The 13,768-nt window shown below is 42.9% G+C and overlaps 1 protein-coding gene across 4 annotated transcripts in view; it reads right to left on the reverse strand.

Annotated features, from left to right (window-relative positions):
• SPIN1 (spindlin 1) overlaps positions 1–8,856 on the reverse strand; it is a 61,320-nt gene extending 52,464 nt beyond the window's left edge. The window contains exon 1 of one of the 4 annotated variants that reach the window (XM_065045779.1): positions 8,719–8,856. The gene's annotated coding sequence lies outside the window, so the exon portion shown is untranslated. Of the gene's footprint in view, positions 1–7,094; positions 7,547–8,224; positions 8,583–8,718 lie in introns of those variants that run through there. The other 3 variants (XM_065045780.1, XM_065045778.1, XM_005512106.4) reach the window with 3 other exon arrangements.
• Between the last annotated feature and the right edge of the window lie 4,912 nt (positions 8,857–13,768).

A 13,768-nucleotide genomic window follows, 5' to 3' on the forward strand; every position in this document is an offset into this window, starting at 1 on the left:
GTAATGCCTTGAAATAGACAGTAAAGTAAGTGCACCCTTTTGCTGGCATCTGTGTCTTTTCTGCTGACCCTATCAACTAACATAACTGCTTTTTATCTGAGCTGAACTAGATTCACCAATGTAAACGTTTGACTTTATTTCCTGAGATTTTACATCAATCTAGGTATTGGTGATCACTACCACCACCCCACCCCCCTGCAACACATTCCTTTTTGAAATGCACACACTTATTTGCAGAGAGGACTAAATTCTCCCATAGTTCTTTAAAAAACATTGAGTCTACCCAACTGAGGAGCAGAGAAGGGGAGAAAGAGAAATTCAAAAAGGGAAAAAAGGTATCTTCCAGTGAAAACAGGTTCTCAGGAGGTAAGATAACCTTCCCCATTAAAGCAGGTGAGGCTTTCTAGAAGTCTGTCCTACAGATAGCACACACAAGAACAAACAAACATGCCTGTGCCTTTTAGGCTGTTTTTTGCTTTATATTTAACCTTATGCCACCCCTGCCCAAACACAGTCTCCTAGAGTTAGAGGCCTAAGTATGACTGAAAAATGATGATGTTTATTCACAGTAATACTTCACCCTTCCGCACCTTTCCTCCTTCAATTAATACTATACATATGGGGAAAAACAAAAACTCCATCTCAAATGAATCCATATAAATTCCATTATTGCAGTATCTAGCCTAAAACTATCTGTAATGCAATGCTTCCTTCACCCCTGGCTCCCCACCACGGTCACAGCAATATATAACCTTCTAAAAATGTACTTTTCATCCATTATTAATACAGCCACATGTTCCTCATGACATGAAATAACATAAATTTATCTCATGTGCTTCCACACAAGCCACAGGGATACACACAGGTGGGAGAAAACCTCCCCCCCCGCCCAGTTTGAACACTTAGGGAAAACACGTGAACCAGAAGACAGTCTGCTTGCCCTCTCTGCCTTATGGCTGGCACCTAACAATAAAGTATGCTTTTATCGACAAAATAGAGGTGCAGAAGATGGAGAGATGTAATTCACCCAAGGTGCACTCCTGCAGTATAAAGACTACAAAGTACTTTATCCCTATTAACTCCTAGAGAAGCCTTTTCTTCCACCCTTTTGAAGTAGAGATGAGCCTGAGGACCACCACTGTGAACACTACCCCTCCCTACCAACATGGTGTCAATGAGTCTCCAACAATCTTGTTTCCAAGTATATCAAACACTTAAATATTCCATAACTCCAAAAGCACTTAAAAGTCAGATTTCTATGAAGTCACATGAAAGGCAGAATTTACTGTTAAGCACTTTTTTTTTAATGTCCTCTTTGTCAGAGCATGGATTTTGACCAACCATATCTCATAAAACTGTAGTTCCACCCATGGCAAAACAACCATTAATGAATTTGTATGTCATCTTTCACCATTAAGAAAAATATCTTCTGAAGGGGATTAATGAACAAAAAACTCACTGTCCATTTAATAAAGCTCTCTGCAACTGCAAAGTTTTCAGAAGGAAGTAATAAACTAAAAATATTTGCTCCCATTCTGATTTCACTTTTGGTGTTCAGATCATTATGGAAAACACACACAGTTACAAAACAGGACAGGCAAGCAACTGACCAGAATCATACAGACATAGCCAACTGTCTTCAAAGTATAATTACACAAGTTACACAACCTACAACCTCCAAGTATCACTTTTATTTATTTTTATCACTCCTAGAAAATTGAATAAAGACAAACTAACTTGCAAACATTTACAGTTCAAGTTGAAGATGAGAGGTAACTTCCAGACATGCAAAAGAACAGACACAACGCTTGCTAGTATACAACAGGTACTTACCTTTGCATACTAGCAGCCCAAGCACTGTACTGAATTTTAGCAGACATTATGTTTGTCAGGCATTTGGAGAAGGTTACTAAGAAAACTTAACAGAAATGTCACCAGGGAACTATTCTAGAGCATGCCTTCTCCTGTGCTATTCAGCTCACAAAACTGACATTAAATCCAGGAAGCTGGATATTTCCATATTTAAAAATCTCAACAGCAAACATAAGATTATACATTTGACTTCAGCTACCTTTGTTCAGCATACTAGGGAAGAACTCTATGCAAGGAATATAAATACTACATTAGGAAAATGAGTTTTGCAACCGAAATATTTTAATAAGTACCAGACCAGAAGTCTGACATCTAATAAATCTTACAGTTCTTACCCACTTAGGGTAGAGATTACAATCTAGCAAAGTTCATTTTTACATTTAAATTGGATTAATACAAGTTCAGAAGAAAAAAAAGGGTTTTTTCGAATGAGGGCCAAATTAAAGCCTACACAGGTGACATCTTACAAACCTCAGCATGATGGCATAGACCAGCTAGAACAACTTACTATGCAAACATAACTGGAAAAAAGTCAAGTTATTACTTTTACATTTTATATATGACTAGCCACATCAGGGTAGAGTTGTAAGAAGCACCATCAGTGGTGGACATTATAAAGTATAACGTTGCTTGGCAATCTAGTTAGCACAGTAATCTTTAAAACAGAATAGACTTACAAACATAACCTGTATTAATTAATTGTTCTGCTCTAACAGGAATCTAGAAGAGAAAACAAAGCAACACAACGGACAGAGTATAAGAAAAGCCTCTGAGGTACACATTCAGGGGGAACCATCATCTTAATAGGCAACTCCCAAAGTCACAGTTACTTTGCCAAGATTGGGATCTCAGGATTGAAGACTACCTCTGAACCATCATGAAGCTGTCCAACAAAAGGATGAAGATCCACCAGTAACCTTAAAGAAAGCAACACATTTTATTGGAGCACTTCAATCCTAGAGCACTTGCAAACTTGCAGATAAAAGCAGTCTTCAACTTCAGACAGGCTCTTCAACACTGACAGTAAACCCAAAAACCATGGAAACCAGCATTAAGAATAAATAGTTAGGTTACCACACACCACTCAAGACAGACAGCTGTAGTGACTGAAGCCTTCAGCTTCAGCCCTTCAGCTGAGGTAGCTGGCACTGTTAGAAGGGGACCAGCAGCTACGACACAAAGAATTGGATCTGCCTACAGCTGGGCCAGAAGAGAAGAGATCACTTCAAAGATGGCAAGTAGACTCAACGGCTGGTCACCATGATGAAGTGTTCTCCCTGTGCAAGGCCACCATAACTCAGCAATGTGAAAAAAACTGAAAAACACAACAAAGAAGAAACTGACACAATTTCATTTTGTTCAAACTACTATATGGAACTGAAGGTCTAAAGTTCAGTCGTTCTGTATAAGTATTCACTAAAACACTGAAATCCACAGAACTGCTCTTAAAGTAAGTATCCCCTGTACCAGTACTTGTAGGCACAGACCTCAAATACCATTTGAAAATTCCACATTTAAAAAAAATAAAATCAAGCAAACAAAACAAACCAAGGGCTAATCAGCTCTTCGAAGTCTGTAAGCTTTAAAGTCTTATCAAAAAAGACTACAAAAACCTACTTGTAAGCACTTACTGCATACAATATATTGCAAGCAGATCTTGAAAAAAAAAAAATCATCATAAGATATTTCAACATCTTAACCACCATGCAATAGCAGCAAAGATTAGAATATGAGTAGGTAATAGTTACAGCTAGTAGTTAACACAGGTAATAACAATTTGTATGTATTTCAGAAAAATTTCTACACATTTCAGCGTTTTGTGGAACCATTTCAATAAAGTTTCCAAGTAAGCAAGTCAAACGACCTCAGATAACACACAAAAAACATTAGAGGAAAGAAACAAAAAAGGTAGTCTGGATTTGTAGAACTATCCTCCATAATCTGGTAGGAAAAACAATTTACCTCCTGAATTCCTCGTGCTATCAGCAACTTCACATTTTGCATTACAACAGAAAGTTAACTGCAACCATCACATAGTGAAAGCATGTTTGAATTATTTCACCATTGTTTGAAATGTATTGGTGATTAGGCCTCTTTGTCACTAGAATCAACCATTTGTAAATAAAAATGAATTAACTACACTGTTTCAAGGAACTACACTTATCCCCATCACAGATGCGGATGGAAACACTCTGCGTATTTATACAAGGAAGGTCACATTCTCCATTCCGTTAAGGCACCTGGTATGCTGACATCTTAGTATTATCTAGAGAGCAAGTGGGATATATCTTGATATGCAGAAACTACTCATTAAGAAAATCAGTGTAAAGAAGGATCACCATTTGCCTTCCAATCACAAAACCACAGAACTCTGAAAAGTGAGAGACTGAAAATGAGAAAGACAACAAACCAAAAGACTCTCTCACACCTCGTATGAGAAACAAGCTATTTAATCACACAACAGGAAACAACTTTTCACAATGACAGTTCTCTCTTGGCTCAGCTTCAGTGAATAACTTTCGAAAGATAGTTTTTAAAACGCTTTGTTTTTGTAGATGATGAAAACTGATTCAACATTCTCATGCCATTTCACCAAGTCAAGTTTGATCTTTCTAATACTTGGGTAAAGGCAAGGAAAACCAAAAGAAAAACATGAAAAGTCTACAGCAACAGGCTTAATTCTAAAAAGAAAAATAGAATCTTACTGAAAATCTTTCATTTGTCAAACATTAAGCAAACCATCCATTACATTAAAAAAAATCCCACACCACTTTAAAACAGGTATTGCATCAGATAGATGTTTACAGATCAGAACATGTCAAAGAGTGCAGCTTGGCAACAGATAGCAAGGAAAGATAAAAGGTAAGAAGCCGATGTATAGAGAAAAGACATACAAAACGTATTTAAGTATAAGGCGAATTAGTAGTGTTTATTACATTTAGAACTTTATATTTTAATTGATAATTTCATAAATACTTAGAACTATCCTGAGTCATGAATTACTTCAAAGTTCATTGAAAAGTATTTCTTGTTAAAAGAAACTGGTTAATTTGTAACATCTTGCAGCTCACTGAGACTGCCTTTCCTGCAGTCTTTTTCCTCAGCCTCACTTCACAATATGAAAAAATAAAGAGTTTTGGAAAACAAGATATTGCTGGTATTTGTTTTCTAATTTGGTTAAACACAGCCTAGCATTGCCCACAACGCCAAAAATACTGGCGTGTCTTCACTTAGTGGTACCAAATACACACAGATTTGGCAAGTTCTTCAACTAGATCAACTCCTTATAGTATATTAAGAGACACAACATTGAGTTTTGACCAACTCATCAACACAACCAAAACAGAAAGAGAAATCTGCTAGGTGTCAGAGAAAATAACAAAACTGCAAGCTATAGCAAAGATACTATAAACAAGAAGCTTCACAAAGCTAAGAAAGCAGAGCTGAATTTTACAGAATAATATTCACTTATAGCAATGAAAGTACAGTGTAAAAGAGTTAAGAAACATGACCATTTTTAAAGTGACCCATTATTTAAATAGGTGTGTTGTGGACAGCCTTTTATTTTATTTAGCTCTTCAGTCTAAGAATCAGCTTAAGTATCCAAAAGCCTATTCTGAGGGAGGAGCTGCACAGCTCAGTACATTTCACACTTTTAGTAAGAAAGCAACAATTTCAATTTGATGGCTGTCATAATGAATGACTAAATAGCTACAACTGGTAAACTATTCTAGTGGCTTTACCACCATTGCCTTCAGGTTGTTAAATGTTAAAAAAAAAAAAGTCACCGCTTCAGGAATGTACTGACAGATCAAGTTACAGACTTTAGCTTGGACTTTTCCATGTAGAAGTAGTACAGTTGGTTCAGGAGCCATGACGCACATACACATTCCAAAACCATCTTGTAACCTGGATGACTCTACTCAAGTTTTATGTTGTTGTAAACTCATTATTACAAATTATTTTCTCCTCACCAGCTATTCAACAGTTGTTAATGGGGATGGAAGAAACAGCAGACCATAAGTATTAATACACAATACTTAATTCTAGCATTGAAGTGGCATACTTATTTCTAGCTCAGTAAAAGCTGTAACATTATGCCATACCAGTGCTTCTCCACTAGAAGCTTCCAAAGCAAAGCAGACAAAGACGACAGAGCTAGAACATCCGTTATTTTAGGGCAGTGCTCAGATATTAACAGCAGCCATGGCTATCCGTGGGTATAAGACTGAATAAAGACCATGTCTTTAAATATTTGAAAAATGAAACATTTTCTATGAATTACAGTAACATGCCTAGAAAGCAATGTAAAGCATCATGTCTTAGCACGTTCAGCATTCAACCCTAAGTTACAAGATAAACATAAATCTGTCCCATGACAGTTTGCTTTAGATATGCTACACAAACTACCTTCAAACATTATTTTGGTTTTATGTTATAAGTAAGCAAAAAAAAAAACCAAACCATATCCATGGAAGCCAGAAGGGGGTGCTCTGAATAACTCAGGTGGGGGGCACTGAACTGAGCATTTGTCTTGTGTTAGGAGAGGTCAGAAGCATGCTGTCTTGTTTCAGTTTGGGAGCTCACTTAAGTTCACAATGCCATGCCTTTATCACACACACACAAAAAAAGGAATCTGAAAAGCAGGAGCGTTCCTTGCAGCAAAAAGGAAATGCTTTGGTTTGTGCTATTGCCATCACAAGGGCAAATTATTCTGTGAGAGAAAACTAGCAACACAAAGACCTGGCAAGTGTGAATTCTAGTTTTGTATCCCATGACTTGTGAGCTGGTTTAGGATACTGAGAAGGAGACACAGGGAATGCAGAGAAATCCCAAAAGCCTATACTACAGTTTTTATCTCCACAACGCCTATTCTCACATAACTAGTTCAGGTATTTTTAATGTGACTGTGCTGAGTTGATACCTTACACCAAACTACATCCTGAAATGAAATGGACCTAGATCATTCCGCAAGTGTAATACAGTATTTCGTCTCTGCCAGCACTCTGGTGCATCAACCTCCCCCCACCCAAAAGGGAGAAAGATACACACATTCCAATCAAGCCTCTCTCGCCTGGTCTCACCCAGTTTCCCCCCTCCTTCCCTTTCTTCCTCCCTCGCCCCAGGCCTTGCCAGGTTCCCAAGTCCCCTTTGATTTTAGGTTTCATTTTGTTGTTAACAGCAAAACGAAAGGAGAAAGCTTCCAAAGCGAGGATCCTTACCCTTGAAATCCCGCCATGCGCGCAATAAGGAGGGTGAATTATTTTTCCTCTTTTTTTGGATGGGAGATGAGGGGGGAGGAGGAAGAAACAAAAGCCTAAAAGGAGGAGAGGCTAAGCGGCGGAGACAGAGGGAGAAGGCGGAGACCCTGGTGAAGGAGCAGGGCGAGCGTCAGCCATGTTGTGTGTGTGTTGGTCCAGTATTTACAAACCTGCAGCTGCAGCAGCGCTTGGAGTCTGGGAGAGAGGGGAAGGAAGGGAGGGAGAGAGAAAGGCGAGGAGGGAGGAGAGGCAGGCACACAGAGGGAAGGGAGGGAGGAGCGGAAAGCGGCAGACAAAGGATCCCAGCGCAGCCCGAGCGGAGCGCGCACACACGCACACGCGCGGCGCCTCACACCGCGGCAGCGCTGCCCGCAGCCCCGCTACGCCAGCCCGGGGCGGCGGCTCCCGCTCCGGCTGCCGCGGCGCGGCCCGGACCCGCCGCACTCACGCCCCCTTCGGCCCGCTTTCTCGCAGCGGCGGGGTGGGGAGGGAGGGAGGGAGGGCCGGGGCACGCTTCCCCCGCCTCCCCCGTGTGCTGCCGAGAGGGAGGTTTATCTGCCGGCAGCCCCTCGCCGGGCCCCAGTCCGTGTACAATAGCTCCGCAGAGGGGAAGTGGGGGGGATCGCCGTAGCCCCGACGCCTCCCCTCCGGCAGGGAACGGAGGGTGGTTGCTGAGCGGGGCTTGTGCCAGGAGAGGGCGGCAGCCCCCGCGGAGCCCGGACGGGCTGGGGTTGCCAAGCAGCCGGGGCGTTGCGGGGGAGAGCACAGACGGCAACACCAGCCCGGGGGGCCCCGCTGCCGCCCGCCTCCCGCAGCTTCCGGGCGCGCCGCGGGGGCGGGACGGCCGCGGACCACGGCGGAGGAGGGGGCGCAGGGTCTGGATGCCGCGGGTGACTACATAATGTCAGCCCCGGGGGATGGGAAGGAAGGCAAGGCTGGGCAGGGAGCGGTGGCTCCGGCTCCCCCCACAGCGACTCCCTTCGGCTCTGCCCGGTACTGGGCCGGGCCAGGCCAAGGGCGGCGCGACAGGCTGCGCTCTCCCCCCCATCGCCCCCCCCGCTTCCCCTCCCCCGCCTTCCCCGCTCGCTCACCTGCCGGCGGGACGGGTGCCCGGGGGTGCCAGGCGGGCGGCCCGGAGGTGCCAGCGCTGCAGCCACTGCCGCAGCCCCCTGCCTTGCCAGGCCGCTCAGCTCCTCCGCGGCGGCAGCGGGGACGGCCGCTCCCCTTGTCTCGTTTGCCCCCCTCCGCCGCCGCCGCCACCACTGCCTCCTGCTCGCCTCTGCCACATTTGGAGCCCCCTCTCCCTACGCGAGCTTCGCCGCCAGGATAGAGGCCTCCTCACCTTCCTGCCAAATAGTGAACCACCCGCATCGAGCCGTTCAAAACACAGGGTCGGGCCCCGCCCTCCTCCCCCGTCCTGCACCCCCCTTCCCGCCGCGCAGGCGCACTGCAGCTCCCAAACTGCGACAGGAGCGGAGGACGCGCTCCCCCGCCCCGCCCGCCGTCACCGACCCCAGCGCGCCTGCGCGCCTAAGGCCGCTACCCGCCGCCGCCCCGCAGGGGTTTCGCCCTGCCCGCTACCCACCGCAACGGCGGAGCTGCGGGCCGTGCCCGGAGCCCTCCGGCGGGCGGCCAGCTGTCGGGCTGCCTCCGAACACGGCCTACCCGGCCCCGGGGTGGCGGGCGGCCCTCGCCCCGCCCCCCCCGCCCGCCCGCTCTCCGCAGCGCCCAGCGCCGCCTCACGGGCGGGCCGCAGCGGCCCGTGGCGGCGGAGCCGCTCACCAGCAGCGGCTCCTCCCCAGGCAGGCCTGGAGGCCGCGGCCTACCTGGCGCCCAGGGCTATGACTGGCAGCCTTACGGGTTTCAGGATCCCCGGCGTTTTCCAGCGTGCATTTACTGTATCCCTGGTTATCTTCCAGCCTTCAGTGCTCGTATGGTCTGGGGAAGTGCTGGTGAATGTGTTTGCACAGAGCAGCCCAGAAGTGTTAGGTACCTGAAGGCATTTCACCTGACTAGGCAAAGTGTTTGTAAGTAATAGAGGCTCTTGGGTGTGCTGTGTATAGCGTGATCTCTGAAAGAAAAACAGAAGACTGCATTTTGCACTCAGTTGTCTTCTCGGCTCAAGAGCAGCACTGTTACTGGGGTGGAGAAGGAGTAGCTCCTTCAAAACTTGGAGGGTTCCTTTAAAAACATGTCATCTACAAAACAAGAAAGGGCGTGGGGGAACAGTCCGGAAGTCCCAGCTGAATGTAAGCACTGGTTACAAGTTCTTTACACATTCTTGATGGACTGTCCTGGGTGCTCTTGGGTTTTGGCTGCCAGTGGACTGATTGCTTGAGAGGGCCCTTGATGAAGTGCCTGCAAGTAGTTTATGACTGTTGTTCAGCAATAGCTAGACCACAGTGTCATCTACTGAATCATTAGTGTTCAATACTGAGGCATCTAGAAGAGAAGCAGCAAGCTGCATAACTGTCATGGAGAGTGTTTTCTAATTAATGAAATGTGCATGATCTAGGTGGATTTGAACACGATGAAATTCAGTAAGATGTACCAGAAATTTTCAGAAGAAGCTCTGTGTAAATCCTTAATCATAGGACAGAAAAGAAGTAAAATAATCAGTAGATATTCTGATAAAAATATGATATAGTGTCATCGGAGCCTGATCTATCAGTTTGGTACATCATTCAAGAATAGACTTTCAAGAGCCATTTGTAGCTTCAGAGTGATAACAAAATGGGAAGCATCAGTAAGTAAGATGATGTTCTTCTCTGACAAGTAATTCATTTAACAATGAAAAGAGGTGAAGAGCTTGGGGCCCGGTTTGCCTTTACAAATCAAATGGATGCTTTTTCGAAGTAGAGCTTAGAAAGTGTATTATGACATGATATGACTTTTTCTGTTACAACATTATAAGACTAACTTCATTCATTAAGGGAGCCCTAAAGGATTGTTATGTCCATGGCTTTTGCGTGTGGCTAAGAGCCTCATGTACATTTGGAGTGCAAGAATTGAAACTCATTTGGGGAAAGGATAATAGGATTTAAAGGTTAAGTACACATCTGGGATTTCTTAGTTTGACAGTAGCAAATACACAGGTTATGATCCAAATTCCCAATTCACCCTCATGGATCATATAGTTCATAAATTCAGAGTCTTTGAGAGAAGATGAAATACAGGATCATAAATGTGCAGACATAGATATTTTGCCTAAAACTGTTCCTGGCAGAACAGGAGAACAGAGGATTGTATCCTTAGCACTTAGTGAATTTCACAACTCTAAATTTCATCAGATTTCATTACTGTATCCCCAGTAATTCCACTGACAAAGGAATGCCCCAGAATCTCAGAGATTATCCATTTACAGTTTAAAAAAATTTAAAACAGAAATGGCTAACTGAGAAGCTTCTGCGAGCATTAGGAGAGGAGAGGGAAAGGGAGTGAGAAAGCTTGAAAATGGAAGTTTTGTTTTATCAAAGGAGTAAAGTGAGGAGCATTGTACCTGCCTTTTATATTTTGTGGTTAGTGGAGGCAAGAGCCATGCTGTCTGTTTTGACCCTTCTCACTTTCATTTTTTTTTTCTTTCTCCTGTTATATGCAGACTCCATCATTATTTTAAAAACTTGCATTGACTCTTATGAAGTCCTTTAAGATTTACATATATTAACAAAATGGGCCCTTAAAAGCTCTGCTTGTGGCAGTATCAGCAGAGAATAAAAGATTACTGTTAATCCTGGGCTGAATTAGAGGAGTTGTAGATGTCATCTTCTCTAGGGAGCAGAGGGGAAGTGCTAGAGAGCCATTACTTTGGAAAACTCTCCCAGAACAAGGTCATCAAGTGTTAACAACTCTTGAAAGGGCTATCTACTCTTCATAGTTCTCTGTGGTTACTAGGAATTGTCCACAGCAGGAGACTGCATTTTCATGCCTGGAAGGAGAATTGCATGATGATGCGTTCGCATCCCATGCCCATCACAGGTGTGGTGATCCCTGGGCTGGCATGGGAAAGTGCCCACGTGATTAGAGAAGCCTTTGAGATTGGCTGCCTGGCAAATCCATTTGTTCTTCTGAATGGCTAGCAGCTCCTGCTTGACTTGCCGTTGGGCATTGCAGGGCAAACCCAACTGTTGAAGCCTTGCAGCTTTGGATCTGACCTTCTGCTTCAGCCACACTATGTGAGTCAGTGGATTGCCTGCAAACGAGCTTGGAGTTCTGCATTATACTGCCCCCAAATGATGGTCATTCAGGTTATCTGAGGAAATGTAGGTGGTTGTGTTTGTACAGAGGAGCCCAAGGGTGTGCAGCTACCTTACAGCCACCTAGCAATTCATGTGACTATGCAAAGTGTTTATACATAATAGAAGCCATCAGATGTTGACAAAAGCAAAACAAAAGACTGCATTCTGTGCTAAATTGTCTTTATGGAAGAGAGCCTGCATTATTTCTTGCGGTGCAGGAGGAGTAGTTCCTTCAAAAGAATTCCTATGAAATTGTGTCCTTGTCGTCTATGGAACAGGGAAACAAAAAAAGAGGGTTGGGGAACATTTCAAAAATCTCAGCTGAACAAAAGCATTGGTTGCAAGTTCTTTACACAGTCTTGATTGACTTGGTGGACTGTTTTCGGTGCTCCTAGTTTTTAGCTTCCATTAGACTGGCAAGCCTTCCATTAGAGCTTTGTAAGTATAACATGACATGAAATAGGCTTTTTCTGCTACAACATCCTAAGACAAACTTTAATACATGAAGACAGCCATGAAATGCTCTTCAGTTGGCTTCCTGTACTTCAAGATTCGATAAGAGGTTGATGGGATGCCATCATATTCTGAAATAAAAATGCAACTTGACCTAATTTATAAGATCCTGCAAACTGTCTTTCAACTTAGCAATTTTTACCAAAAAAAAGGAGTGCTGTACATCCTAGAATTCTGGGATGTTTCAAATGCTATCTAGTTTATCTAGGAACAGAGCGGCAGGACTCTTAAGAATCTTTGAAGGTTATTGGGATGCTTTGAGTGGGAACCACGTTCCATCCAGTTAAAAAAAAAAAACAAACTTTTCTGACATCCTCCCAACCTAAGAAGAATTAGCCTTAACTATTGAAGAATCAGAGCCCTCTTGACTTGATGGGAGAATCAAGAGCCCTCAGAATCCAAGTGGGAAGATATTTGCTTGATCTTAATTTGAAGAAGGAATGTCATCTTGTCTCTGAGCCTGATTTTCAACCAACTTCTTTAAATGTTGGGATCAAGCAGCCAGTTCTGCTCTGACTTTACTTTAAGGAAATAATTAAGAGGACTTTACTGCTTTATTGAAAGAGTAACTTTAATTGGCTCCCTGGCCAATTTGTATTTCCAGGCAAGTTGCTATAAAGCTGATACAGAAATTATTTAAAATTAAGATAAACAGAGGCCTCTTCCAATGTGTTTGCTGAATGGTATGGTTGTAACATTTAGGAAATGTCATGCCTACAGGAACCAAACATCTGTCTTCTTAAGAATTTCAGTAAAACAGCAATAAGGGTCAAATTTAGGTGATGTACATTAAAATTTGCCCTTTTTAAAAGTTAATCCTTTAGTATATCAGGAAGTGATGAAGAAAGCTCAGCTTTTAAGGGAAATGCTCCAACTGTTATAGTTAAATTGAATTTTGTGGGCTGTGTTTTGATTCTGTAGACCGTATCCAAGATTCTTGGCTTTGATGCTGTATCCAAGTTCAGAATGTGCATTCAAGCATGATTTTATATAACCATACCCTATTCTTAAAATTGACATAGATTTATGACATATTCTTTTAAAACAGGTAACTTAGAAATGACTGATAAACATGCGAATGTTACTTAGCATCGCTTAGATAGACAGTTTGTGTTAGAATAGGTGTGGAATATGCTAATGATTGTCAAGAATTGTAATGAATATGTATGTGACCAAATTGTATAAATATAGTGTAGTCTGAATCAGTTGCTGAAAACCAGCTTTGGGTGCGAACCTCTGGTTTCCCAGCGCTGAAATAAAGCACCACATATAACTATGCCCGTGGTTATGTGTCTTGAATGCTAACACAACTACAACTGAACCAAAACTCAAGATCTATCAGATATTGTTTGCAGAGAGACTTCTAATCAATGTATTTAACTTCTAGGAGCAGGCTTACAATGAATCTGCTTAGGATGGAAACATATGTAAAAAGTAAATTTAAAAAATCCTGTCTTTAAAATAAATCAAATCTGTACTTCCATTAGGGAAAGGCCCAAAACCTGAGGTTTTGGAGGTTCAATTGGGAAGTTTTTGTGGCAATATTAATTATCTTTTCTTCATGGCTCAGTCTCAATTTATGATTAGTTTTTTCTTCTACTACTAAGGGCAAAAAGAGTCTAACAAGTGTGTTTGGAGAGAAGAGTCACAGATATTAACCCAACATTCCTTTAAAACAGATACAACTTTCTGTCATGTAAGATGAAACCCTTCTTTACAGACTTGCTTTGGTCACAGCAAGACAGAATACCAAATGAATCGTACTAGTATTGCAGAAATTTAAACCCTTCTCATCCCACTCTTCTGTCTTCCCTCCTCCTTTTCACACACACATGTGCAAAAGCAGTAGTCCTCAGCCTTTTGGTAGACTAAGAATAGCATTTTTTT

The sequence above is a fragment of the Columba livia genome, chromosome Z, assembly GCF_036013475.1.
Source record: "Columba livia isolate bColLiv1 breed racing homer chromosome Z, bColLiv1.pat.W.v2, whole genome shotgun sequence".
Lineage (NCBI taxonomy): Eukaryota > Metazoa > Chordata > Aves > Columbiformes > Columbidae > Columba > Columba livia.